Here is an 11,182-nt window from a genome sequence, read left to right as displayed (position 1 = left end):
CTCGAGTCTGAGCTCCTCTACTCCTTCCTCCTCCACCAATAGATCACCCAGCCACCGGTGCACCTCCCCGGCATCTCTTCCCCTCCTCCGGTGGCCTCTGTCTGCAAACCCATCAATGCTTGACGCCGCCGTTTGCCGCTGCGGGAGCCCTGCTCGACCTTGACCTCTCTGGCGAGCACCAATGGTCTAGGGAGATGTGACTTGTCCAGCTGATCACGCCGGTAGGCGGCACGGCACGGGAGGTGGCCGGAGCTGCCCGCGGTCGCCGTTGGGCGCCAGCTCTACCGCGACCAGGTGCGGGCGAGACGTTGAAGAGGACCCCCCTTGCCAGTGGGTCCTGCTCATCAGCCTCTGTGCGTTAACCCCACAGACCCGCTGGCATGGATAAGTGGAGGCGCCTTCTGCCCGCCGTTCGCTGTTGCGGGAGCCCTTCTCGACCTTGACCTCTCCGGCGAGCTCCAATGGTCTAGGGAGATGCGACTCGTCCCGCTGATCACGCCGGTAGGCGGCACGGCGCGGGAGGCGGCCGGAGCTGCTCGCGGTTGCCGTTGGGCGTCGGCTCTACCGCGACCAGGCACGGGCGAGACGTTGAAGAGGACCCCCCTTGCCAGTGGGTCCCGCTCATCAGCCTCTGCGCGTTAACCCCGCGGACCCGCTGACATGGATAAGTGGAGGCGCCTTCTGCCCGGAGGCGTTTTCACTCGGTGAAGACGTATCCTGCTGAGGCCTCAAGCCGAAATGCGCTTTCACTTCTCTGAAAGCATATTTCAGCAAATGTGTGTTCTATTTTTCAGTCAGGGGCCCATTTGTGAAGATTTTTCTTACAGATAGGTTCCTGGCAGTCAAACCCTTATATCTTTTTGCTCGCAACTCAAAATGAGGTGATTCCAAAGCCCACTTCTTCGTCTCGTCGAGCCCGTTCTGTTGGTATAATTTTCATGATGTTGTCACATTCTAAAAATTCACATTATGCCCTTGCTCTCTATTCATCTCCTCCAGGAGAGAAGGATTTTCGGAGATTCTTTTCGCGAGTTCTTTGCACTTCTTCCCGGTGAATCCCTTCCTCCCAGGCAAGCCACACCCTCCACTTGCATGACTGCAATGCAATAACATGGTTTCTTTATTTGAACTTATTTAAAATATTGCTTTAGATACATGACTATGTGCATGGCATTTCTTGGAGTTGTTCCGATCGTGCTATTGCCATGCTACTGTTTGGATTACTAGGATTTATGCTTGCAGTTGATGGATATCATGTTGCCATTGGATTATTAGTGGCTAGTATTATTTTCATCATGATGGTAGTTGGTATGTTGCTTTGGAGTATTATTTCGGAGATGATGCTTGCATGTGGATCTTAGCTGGATAGCTTGTTCTTGCTAGTGGAGTAGTACTATTATTGTTCTTCGATTCAGCATGCTCTTAGTACTTTGTTATCCTCGGAGGTTATGTTATGGCTATGTGATGGTTTAGATTATTTTTTGGATATTGCTATAACTTGGTTGACAGATGGATATATGATATCGGAGTTTCTGATCTATCTTGGGGATAAATTCCGTCATTTCGTTGGTCAGGTGCCACCGAACCGGGCTTTTCCAGTGCAGCCACATTTGCCTTTATGGGAAGGCCCTAATGCGGTTTATTGTGGTGCTTCTCGTCGGTGCCTCCAACGAGGGAAGGTTAGGTGTGCGCGCTACCCTGGCCAGGTAGGCGGCAATAACCTTGTGTGCCCGTAGTTGGATAGGGCCCTTTTTGTCCCTTTTTGGGACCGTTTTTGTTTTGCCACGACGGTGGTCGTTGGATGTCACTAGTTGACATCGGAGCCACCCAGGACTGAACCCAAAAGGGGTGTTGGTCGGAGTGGCCCGGAGAGTGTCATGGCAGTAGATTGATTTTGTCGGAACGCCGTTGTTCCACCCGAATGGGAGCAAGAGGCCATGGGTTCTGTGATGTGGGTACAGTGTACTAACCTCTGTAGAGAGTGTGTGTTTAAACTATCGATAGTCGCGTCCTCGGTCATGGGCACAAGTTCGTACTAAGTCACACCGTTCGATCAACACTCACATGACGGAATGACTTATAGATGACTAATGTGTTTATGATGTGAGGTATAATAGCTTGGCAGGATGTCGATGATGATGTTGAGATGATCTTGAAGATGATCATTCAATTTGTGATGTGGTCACGCGGTGATCATGAGGAGGTATTTGGTCAGGAGGTGATCGAGATGGTATATTGCTTGGTCGGATAGCCAAGAATGAGATGGTTATTGAGATTGAGATGTTGGATTATCAGCATTGTAGTAGTTTCATATCATGCTTAGTAGTTGTATTTGCATCATCGTAGTTTTCAATTAAATTAACTTGTTTGATGCTATGTTGTTGTTTTGCCTTGATGCTCTTGGTTGTTATGAGCTTGCAAGTACATTCAATGTACTGATGTGGCGTGTCATGCCAGATTGCAGGTGATGATGTGATTGCTTTGCATGTCTAGGAGTCTGCCTGTGCGAGCTAGATCGTGTCCCAGCCAGAGTCCCCATTTATGGCTAGTTCATCCCCATGCTAATTGTATCCCAGAGACCGTGGTTTTTGAGCAATAAAATTCAGTATTACCCCTCAAAAAAAGTTGTATGCATGCTGGAAGTGTGGAGCAGCCCACCGAGTGCGCCCCACGTGGCGAGATTCTGGGCGTAACCATGCAACTACCGCCATGCGTTCTACCCCATGTCATGGGTTATTTGCAGTCACTTAGAGTAAACCGCGGCAATTCTGAAAACCCCTGCACTAAGACGCAGGCGTGGAGTCACCCCACTTCGTAGCGGACGTATCGCGAAGCAAGATGGCGGTTTTGAGGCACGGGAAAAGACTTACTAATTAAAAACTTTACAAGCATTGTTAAGCAACGCGGCAATTCTAAAAGCCCCTGCACCAAGACGCAGGCGTGGAGTCACCCCACGCCGTAGGCCGTAGCGGACGTATCGCGAAGCAAGATGGCGGTTTTGAGGCTTGGGAAAAGACTTACTAATTAAAAACTTTACAAGCATTGTTAAGCAACGCGGCAATTCTAAAAGCCCCTGCACCAAGACGCAGGCGTGGAGTCACCCGACGCCGTAGCGGACATATCGCAAAGCAAAATGGCGGTTTTGAGGCATGGGAAAAGACTTACTTAATTAAAAACTTTACAAGCATTGTTGAGCAACATGTCACACATTGAAAATCACTAAAAAAATGTCAAGCGTGGTCGGCAGGATTCGAACCTGCGCGGGCAAAGCCCACATGATTTCTAGTCATGCCCGATAACCACTCCGGCACGACCACGTCTCTGTCCGAATGCTAATTTAGCACCTTCTCAGCATATGCTTACGATGTAATAGCACTACCGTACGGACCGCACTAGGCGAGACTGGTCACTGGTGTCGACACGGTACATAGCGCGGGTGCACCTCCAGCCGTCCACCGCACCTGAGAATCAGATTCAACAATCGTGTTCGACATCACCCAATCCGCACCCGGCGTAATAAGTGCAAGCCAGAGCTTCAGAAGGAAGTGCATCGTGCAAAGCATATTCTGCCGGCTGCAGCTCCCACCCTCCTTTGCCACTCGCCTCATCAAAAGCTCCATCAAGATTCACCTTGTGAGTGCCCGGCGGCGGGGCCTCCCAGCGACCGATCTCGGTGCTTTCTCAGGACAGAAAAATTCCTCATACTCCAGTGCACATCTGCCTATAGTACTAGCAGCAACCATTTCAACTTTTCATATTTCTTCGCCCGCGTTTATCTTATTCCTGGCCAGGAAGATGACTTCCTTGGTCCTAAGTAAAGTCATCGTGTTCTGTTTTGATCATTTCTTTTGCATAAATAAATGTACCATATATTTGTTTAATAAATATAATCTTCATGAAAACCTAGCTCAACTGATATAAATGTGTTGTATTTATAAGTTATCAAAGATAGATAAATTTGACCTCACACGCTTGCTATTGAACGTATCATATACTATTTCTTAACGGAGCAAATATTGTCTTTGCTTTTATGGTGGAACAAAGGTGTGTAATGCGGGTTTACTCTTCTGCTCATTTTGCCCTGAAATATATTTCAGATGTTGTCTTCAACATTCATGTGGTCTCTAATATGGCCCTTTGACAATAGTTTTTTGTATGTACATATATTATTACAAAATTATTATTATTATTATTATTATTATTATTATTATTATTATTATTATGTTATAAACATATAGAGTATTTATAAGTGTAAATTCCAGTGTTCTCTCCTACTTTTAAAATATATTTTTTACACTAACTACCCCCATTTCACGGCTTTTCATCCGGATTATTCCATTCAGCGAACGGTTTGCCACTTTTACCCATTTTGAAGCTTTTAGGTTGCCCAAAGTTTCTCCAGCTGATCTTTTGGTGAAAAAAGCATCGTGGACCTAAACCCAGTACAATACAGAAGCAAATATGGGGAGAAGAATAAGGTGAAAGCAATGAACAGGTAATTGCGGAAGCAAATATGAGAAAGGAAATTAAGGTGAGACCAATTAACAGGTAGTCGTGCGATGAGGAGGAGGTGCATATGTACACCTAGCAATCGTAAAAAAAATCATGCCTGGCTAAGTCATTCTTCCCATTGAGAAGTAAACTCTAGAAGAAAAAAAGTGCAAAGTGGCATGCCACAAGCACCCGACGGACTGAGACCCATATGATAGATCACTAAATGGAGTAAACACTGGCAAACTTTTTGCTAAAACAAAAATGCTAAAAATCTGATGTCGGTTTTTAGGCATGGCAAATTAGACGTTTTTTTTATGGAAAGTTATGTTTTCGCGAGGACCGTCCTTTAGCCGGGCATGGCAAATCAAACCTTTTCTAGCCATGCTTGCTAAAGGAAATTGTCTAAAGATTTGCCATGCTTGCTAAAGGAAATCGTCTAAGGATTTGCCATGCTTGCTAAAGGAAATTGTCGTCCTCGTGAAAACATAATTTGCCATTTTGGGCATTCAATTTGCCATGCTCAAAAAACCGACATTCAATTTGTAGTGAAATCCTTTGCAAAATGAAGATGAAAACATACAAGACTCACGCTAAATGTGGGAATCCGGACAAAAAATTGTTAAATAGGATAATCTGTATCAAAAATGTCAAAGAGGTAAAAGTTGGAATTCACTCTTATTTATAATGACAAGTCAAAGATTATTGTTTTCAAAATAGAATCTAAATATTCTATCAGTCATATGTTTTGTTCGTCTTTGCCTAGAGCAAACATAGCACTGGAGGTTCCGCTTATAGTGGACCCTATCAACCCGACTTGGCCCATCTAAATATTTGAAAACATTAACTTACCTCAAAAATTCCACTATGTATATCCTCTAAAATTCCACTATATATAACGTTGACGTTCCATCAAAATGTGCCAGAGCAAGTGAAAGGCAAGCCTATCCGTGTTAACTTGCTATCCCCAACAAATCTGCTAGTAGCTCGTGTTAACTTGCCATCACCAACAAATCTGCTAGCAGCCCATTCGAATTACAAGACAACTAGCATTTTGTCATGGAAGTTCATGAAATCATGTTTTTGTTTTTCGTTCATTTTTTATGTTTTTAACCACTTAGATGTAGTTAAATTTAGATTCTAGCTGAGAAGACTAGGAAAGAGAGGTAACGTTTTGGTTTTTAGATCATTTTTTTAATACTGAGGATTGTGCCAGGAGGTCTTAGAGCATCTCCAGCCGTTCGGCCCCCCAGGGCGCCGAAAAACTGCGGCCTGGGGGCGAGCCGGCGCTAGTTCGACCCCCGGGGTCGGCCTAGCTCCCAGTCACGCCCCCAGCCGCCGCCCCCCAGCCACGACAAATTCAAACATAGTGTTCCCGCGCCCAAAATAAACGCCACAATCCGGCGATCAAGCGGTCAGTAGATCGGCGGCCGGATGAATAGTTCGGCGTACAAAAAGCAGAAAAGGGAGGAAGCGCGCATCAGGCGTCGAGGTCGGCCTCCGGCGTCGGCGGAGTCGGCGTGTGCGGGCTTGACGGGGCCTTTGTGCTTGGCGGTGTGGCTTCTGTGCTACAGGCAGTCTCGGCGGCATCAGCGGTCGGGCTTAGCAGCGGCGGCGGCGTGGGTGTTGTGGGCGTAGGCGGCGTCGTCGAGGGAACCTTCCGCGATGATGTCGTCCATGTCGGCCTCGGTCTCGTCGGCGTCGCCGAGGTGAGAGAAGGGCAGCGCGCAACGGCGGAGAGGGGGCGTCGAGGAGGACGCGTACGCGGGCGGCGAGTAGTTGTATGAAGGGTATTGCACGCCGGTGAAGGCGGACGAGGCCGTGCGCTGGGCGGGGTGGCCATGGGGGAAAGTGACGTTTGGGTTGAACCCACGATGCGCGTCCCCGTCGGCGTAGCCCAGCGCCCCCCATGGCTGCGGCGTCGGAGACCCGACGCCTTGTTGGCCCCAGGGCGTATACTGCGCGTGGTTGCCGGGGGAATTCATCATCCCCGCGCGGGTCGCCTCGGCCTCGGCCTAGTCAGCGGCAGTGGCACCCGCAGCCGCGCGTGCCGCGTTGTCACGGGCCTTCTTGGCGAGGGCCCTGTTCTGCCGGTCGGCGGTGACGGCCTCCCGTCGCTGTACTTCCACCCTCCATTCGGCGTTTGACATGCCCGGCGGCTTGGACGGCGGCGCCCTCGGCTTCCCCTGCTTCGGCTGGGTGACAGAGGCAGCCGCGGTCGCCGCGGCGCGGAGGACGGCGTACTTCTTCGGTGGCATGGCGGCCGGCTGGGAGGCGAGCGGGAGGGAGAATGGCGGGAGAAAAAGGAGCAAATGGGAGGGAAGTGGGGAAAAGCGGGGAAGAAACGGTGGGAAGAGGCGCTCGACTCGCCGATAGGGCGGACCCACGCGCCCTTTTCGCTTGAGCCAGCGCCCCCTGACGCCCCCCAGGGCGCCGGGTTCTGCCTGGGTCCACCGGCATCAATTTCGGCCCGAGCCGGCGAAAAACGGCCTTCTGGGGGGGCGACTGGGCCGTTTTTTCGGCGCCGACGTGGAAAAAATGCATGGGAAAGGCCTGTTGGGGGTGCGGCTGGAGATGCTCTTATTGTGCCACGAAGAAGCAAAAATGCAAAGTGGCATGCCAACTGCACCCGATGGACAAGACCCATATGATAGATCACTAAATGGAGTAAATACTGGCAAACTTTATGCTAAACAAAATGCTAAAAATCTGACATGGGCTTTTTAGGCAAGGAAAATCGAACTTTTTTATGGCAAATTATGTTTTTGCGAGGACGACTATTTCCTTTGGCCGGGCATGGCAAATCAAACGTTTTTTTAGTCATGGTTGCTAAAGAAAATTGTGTAAAGATTTGCCATGCTTGCTAAAGAAAATTATCTAAAGATTTGTCATGCTTGCTAAAGGAAATTGTCGTCCTCGTGAAAACATAATTTGCCATCTCGGGCATTCAATTTGCCATGCTCAAAAAACCGACGTTCAATTTGTAGCGAAATCCTTTGCTAAATGAAGATGAAAACAGAAAAGACTCGCATTAAATGTGGTAATCCAGACGAAGAACTGTTAAATAGGATAATCTGTATCAAAAATGTCAAAAAGGTAAGTTAGAATTCACTCTTATTTCTAATGACAAGTCAAAGAATATTGTTTTCAAAATAGAATCTAAATATTCCATCATATGTTTCATCAGTGTTTACCTAGAGCAAACATAGCACTTGTTAGGTTCCGCTTATGGTGGACCCTATCAACCCGACTTGGCCCACCTGAATTTTTTAAAACGTCAAGTTAATAGAGAGGCGTTTTGGAGGCCGAGCTCCGTGGAGGCCTTTATTTCTGAAAAAATCAAATTCAATTTTTTATGGTTCATAATTTTTTTTTAAATATGCGTGTATGTAAGGATGTAGTCCACATGTGTGTAAAAATTCATGATGAAATACCTTGAGTTACGACCTGTACAAAAAGACAAATTCATGGCCTGGGAGGATGAAAGCCCTAAATTTATCTTTTTTGCACAACCCTCATTTTAATGTATTTTGAACTGAAAATTTACACACATGTGTGTTATCCCTTCATGTATATCTGCATTCTTTTCAGAATCTTTTGAAATATAAAAATTGTGTATTTTGATGAAATATCAAATTTGAATTTGAAGGCCTTACTAAAGGCCAAGCTCCAAAAGGGATTTCCGATTAAGTTACCTCTAAAATTCCTATATATAATGTTGACGTTCATCAAAATGTGCAGAGCAAGTGAAAGGCAAGCCTATCCGTGTTAACTTGCTATCCCCAGCAAATCTGCTAGCACCCCATGTTCAATCACCAACAAATCTGCTTTTTTTCTAGAAAAGAAAGAAGACCCCTGGCCTTTGGACGATGCATGCGGCTATTTTATAAATTATTTACATAAGACCTTACAAAGTAATACGACGGTAAGATTAAAGCCATCGTCTAGACAACATCTGTTGCTACTCCTATCCAATTGAGGAAAGGATGCTGATAGTCTGGGCCTAATACCAAACAGACCTCGCAGCCAAACCTAACATCTAAGACCTGAGGCCCCAACCAGGACGTCTGCCGGGTATGGTACATCCACCCGTCCAGCTCACACTCAAAGGCCGCCGCCGCCGCCACCTGCCACCAATTCATCTTCAGAGTTGTACTGCTGCATCAACCTTGCCCGGTCAAGCTGCCGTCTGTTAAACGTAGGGTTTGGGAAACTGGCTCGACACCCTAAAATGGGGTGTGGCTATCTCATTATATAGACGTACCAAGGATACAATACAAGGCCTATACAAGACTACATATATACAGTCTAACACCCTCCCTCAATCTTAACTGTAGCCCGAAGTACAATGTAAGTTAAGATTGCGCCTACACCCTACAAACTGTGGTTGTGGAAGAGACTTCATGAACATGTCAGCAAGTTGATCTTTGGAGGAGATGAACTTGATACAAAGTAGTCTCTGTGCAACACGTTCCCGAACAAAGTGATAGTCAACCTCAATGTGTTTCGTCCTAGCATGAAACACCGATTAGATGAAAGGTATGTAGCGCCGATGTTATCACACCACAGAACTGGAGGATGACCTAGAGAGATTCTCAGCTCCCGCAATAAAGACTGTAACCATATGATCTCAGCGGTAGCATCAGCAACTGCTTTATACTCAGCTTCAGTACTGCTACGAGACACGATGGCTTGCTTGCGAGCATTCCAGGCGATCAAGCTAGGACCAAAGAACACTGCATATCCCCCCGTGGATCGCCGATCATCAGGACTTCCAGCCCAATCCACATCAGAGAAAGCCGAAAGTTCACAAGACGGTGCAGACTGAAGGAGCAGACCATACGAAGCAGTGGAAGAGACATACCGCAGAATGCGCTTAACTGCCGAGAGATGAGTGGTACGAGGTGCATGAAGGTACTGGCACACACGGTTGACTGCATAAGAGACATCAGGCCTGGTGATAGTGAGATATTGCAGACCACCAACAAGACTGCGATACTCAGTGGCGTCATCAGTGGAAAGAAGATCTCCATCAAGGGCAGACAACCGATCAGTCGCAGACATCGGAGTGATAGCATGTTTGCATTTGAGCATCCCAGCACGGCGCAACAGATCCATGGAGTACTTTTTCTGATTCAAAGTCAACCCAGTAGAGGACCGTGACACCTCCAAACCAAGAAAGTAATGCAAAGCACCCAAATCCTTGACAGCAAACTCCTCACTCAATGCGGACTGAAAGTGCTAGTTATCGACTAGAGGGGGGTGAATAGGCGATTTTTATGAAAGTCTTCAAAACATGGAAGTTTCGAAGACAAACAATAGAAACAACCTAATTGATATGCAGCGGAAGATAAACTACAACAAGCAAGCCATAATCAAGTATGCAATAGCATTAACGTTTGAAAATTAATAGCAGCTAGGTAGTAGGACCAGGATGGAAGATAGTATGAAGCCAATCAACAATAGTAGTCAAACAATGAAGTCAATCAGATAAGAAGATAAGCAATGACTTCACGAAGACAAACTCAAAGTAAATGAGGGAAGAGATAGAACCAGTTGCTTGTTGAAGACACAGGATTTGTTGGACCAGTTCTAGTTGCTGTGACAACTGTACGTCTGGTTAGGGAGGCTGAGATTCAACTCAGAAGACCGTGTCTTCACCTTATTCCCCTTGAGCTAAGGTCACTTAGTCCTCGCCCAATCACTCTGGTAAGTCTAAAAGGTAGACTTCCAAACCTTCACAGACTCCGTTCACCCGGCAATCCACAATGACTCTTGGATGCTCAGAACGAGACGCCTAACCGGCTGGAGGATACACAGTCCTCAAGTGTAATAAGTCTTCAGGTCACACAGACAGAAAGACTTCAGTGATGCCTAACACTCTTTGGCTCTGGGTGTTTGGGCTTTGTCCTCGCAAGGATTTCTCTCTCTCAAATGCTTCGAGGTGGGTTGCTCTCAAATGACAAAAGCCGTATACTAACTCTGAGCAGCCACCAATTTATGGTGTAGGGGGTGGGCTATTTATAGCCACTAGGCAACCCGACCTGATTTGTCCGAAATGACCCTGGGTCACTAAGGAACTGACACGTGTTCCAACGGTCAGATTTCAAACACACACGGCAACTTTACTTGGGCTACAAGCAAAGCTGACTCATCCAACTCTGGATAGGATTTGCTCTCATTGTCTTCGCTCGAAGACATAGGATTTGGGTTGAGCATCACTTCAGTCACTCTGACTTAGTTCACTTGGACCCCACTTAACAGTACGATGGTTCCTATGACTCAACAAAGAAGAAAAGGAAACAACGAAACCACACAATCTTCGTGCTCCATAGTCTTCACGCAATGTCTTCTCATGTCATAGTCTTCAATATGAATATCTTCTCATACCACCATTGTCGTCAATGTCTTCGTACATTTTTAGGGGTCATCTCCGGTAGGTAAACCGAATCAATGAGGGACACTACCTGCATTATCCTGCAATTCTCACAAACGCATTAGTCCCTCAACCAACTTTGTCGTCAATACTCCAAAACCAACTAGGGGTGGCACTAGATGCACTTACAATCTCCCCCTTTTTGGTGATTGATGACAAACTGGTTGAAGTTTTCAACGGGGATAAGGTATGTGAAATTGTAAAGGATAGGAATTTGTCTTCATAAGTAGCAAGGGCTCCCCCTGAAGATGTGCA

At 46.9% G+C, this 11,182-nt stretch overlaps 1 non-coding gene across 1 annotated transcript; it reads right to left on the bottom strand.

Annotated features, from left to right (window-relative positions):
• Nucleotides 1-3,235: 3,235 nt before the first annotated feature.
• Nucleotides 3,236-3,317, bottom strand: TRNAS-AGA (transfer RNA serine (anticodon AGA)). Its single transcript has one exon. It is a non-coding gene; the product is annotated as a tRNA-Ser (tRNA).
• Between the last annotated feature and the right edge of the window lie 7,865 nt (nucleotides 3,318-11,182).

Source organism: Triticum aestivum, chromosome 1B (assembly GCF_018294505.1).
Source record: "Triticum aestivum cultivar Chinese Spring chromosome 1B, IWGSC CS RefSeq v2.1, whole genome shotgun sequence".
NCBI classification, from domain to species: domain Eukaryota; kingdom Viridiplantae; phylum Streptophyta; class Magnoliopsida; order Poales; family Poaceae; genus Triticum; species Triticum aestivum.
Note: the sequence above shows the minus strand (reverse complement) of the source record. Positions and strands in the feature narration are given on the sequence as shown.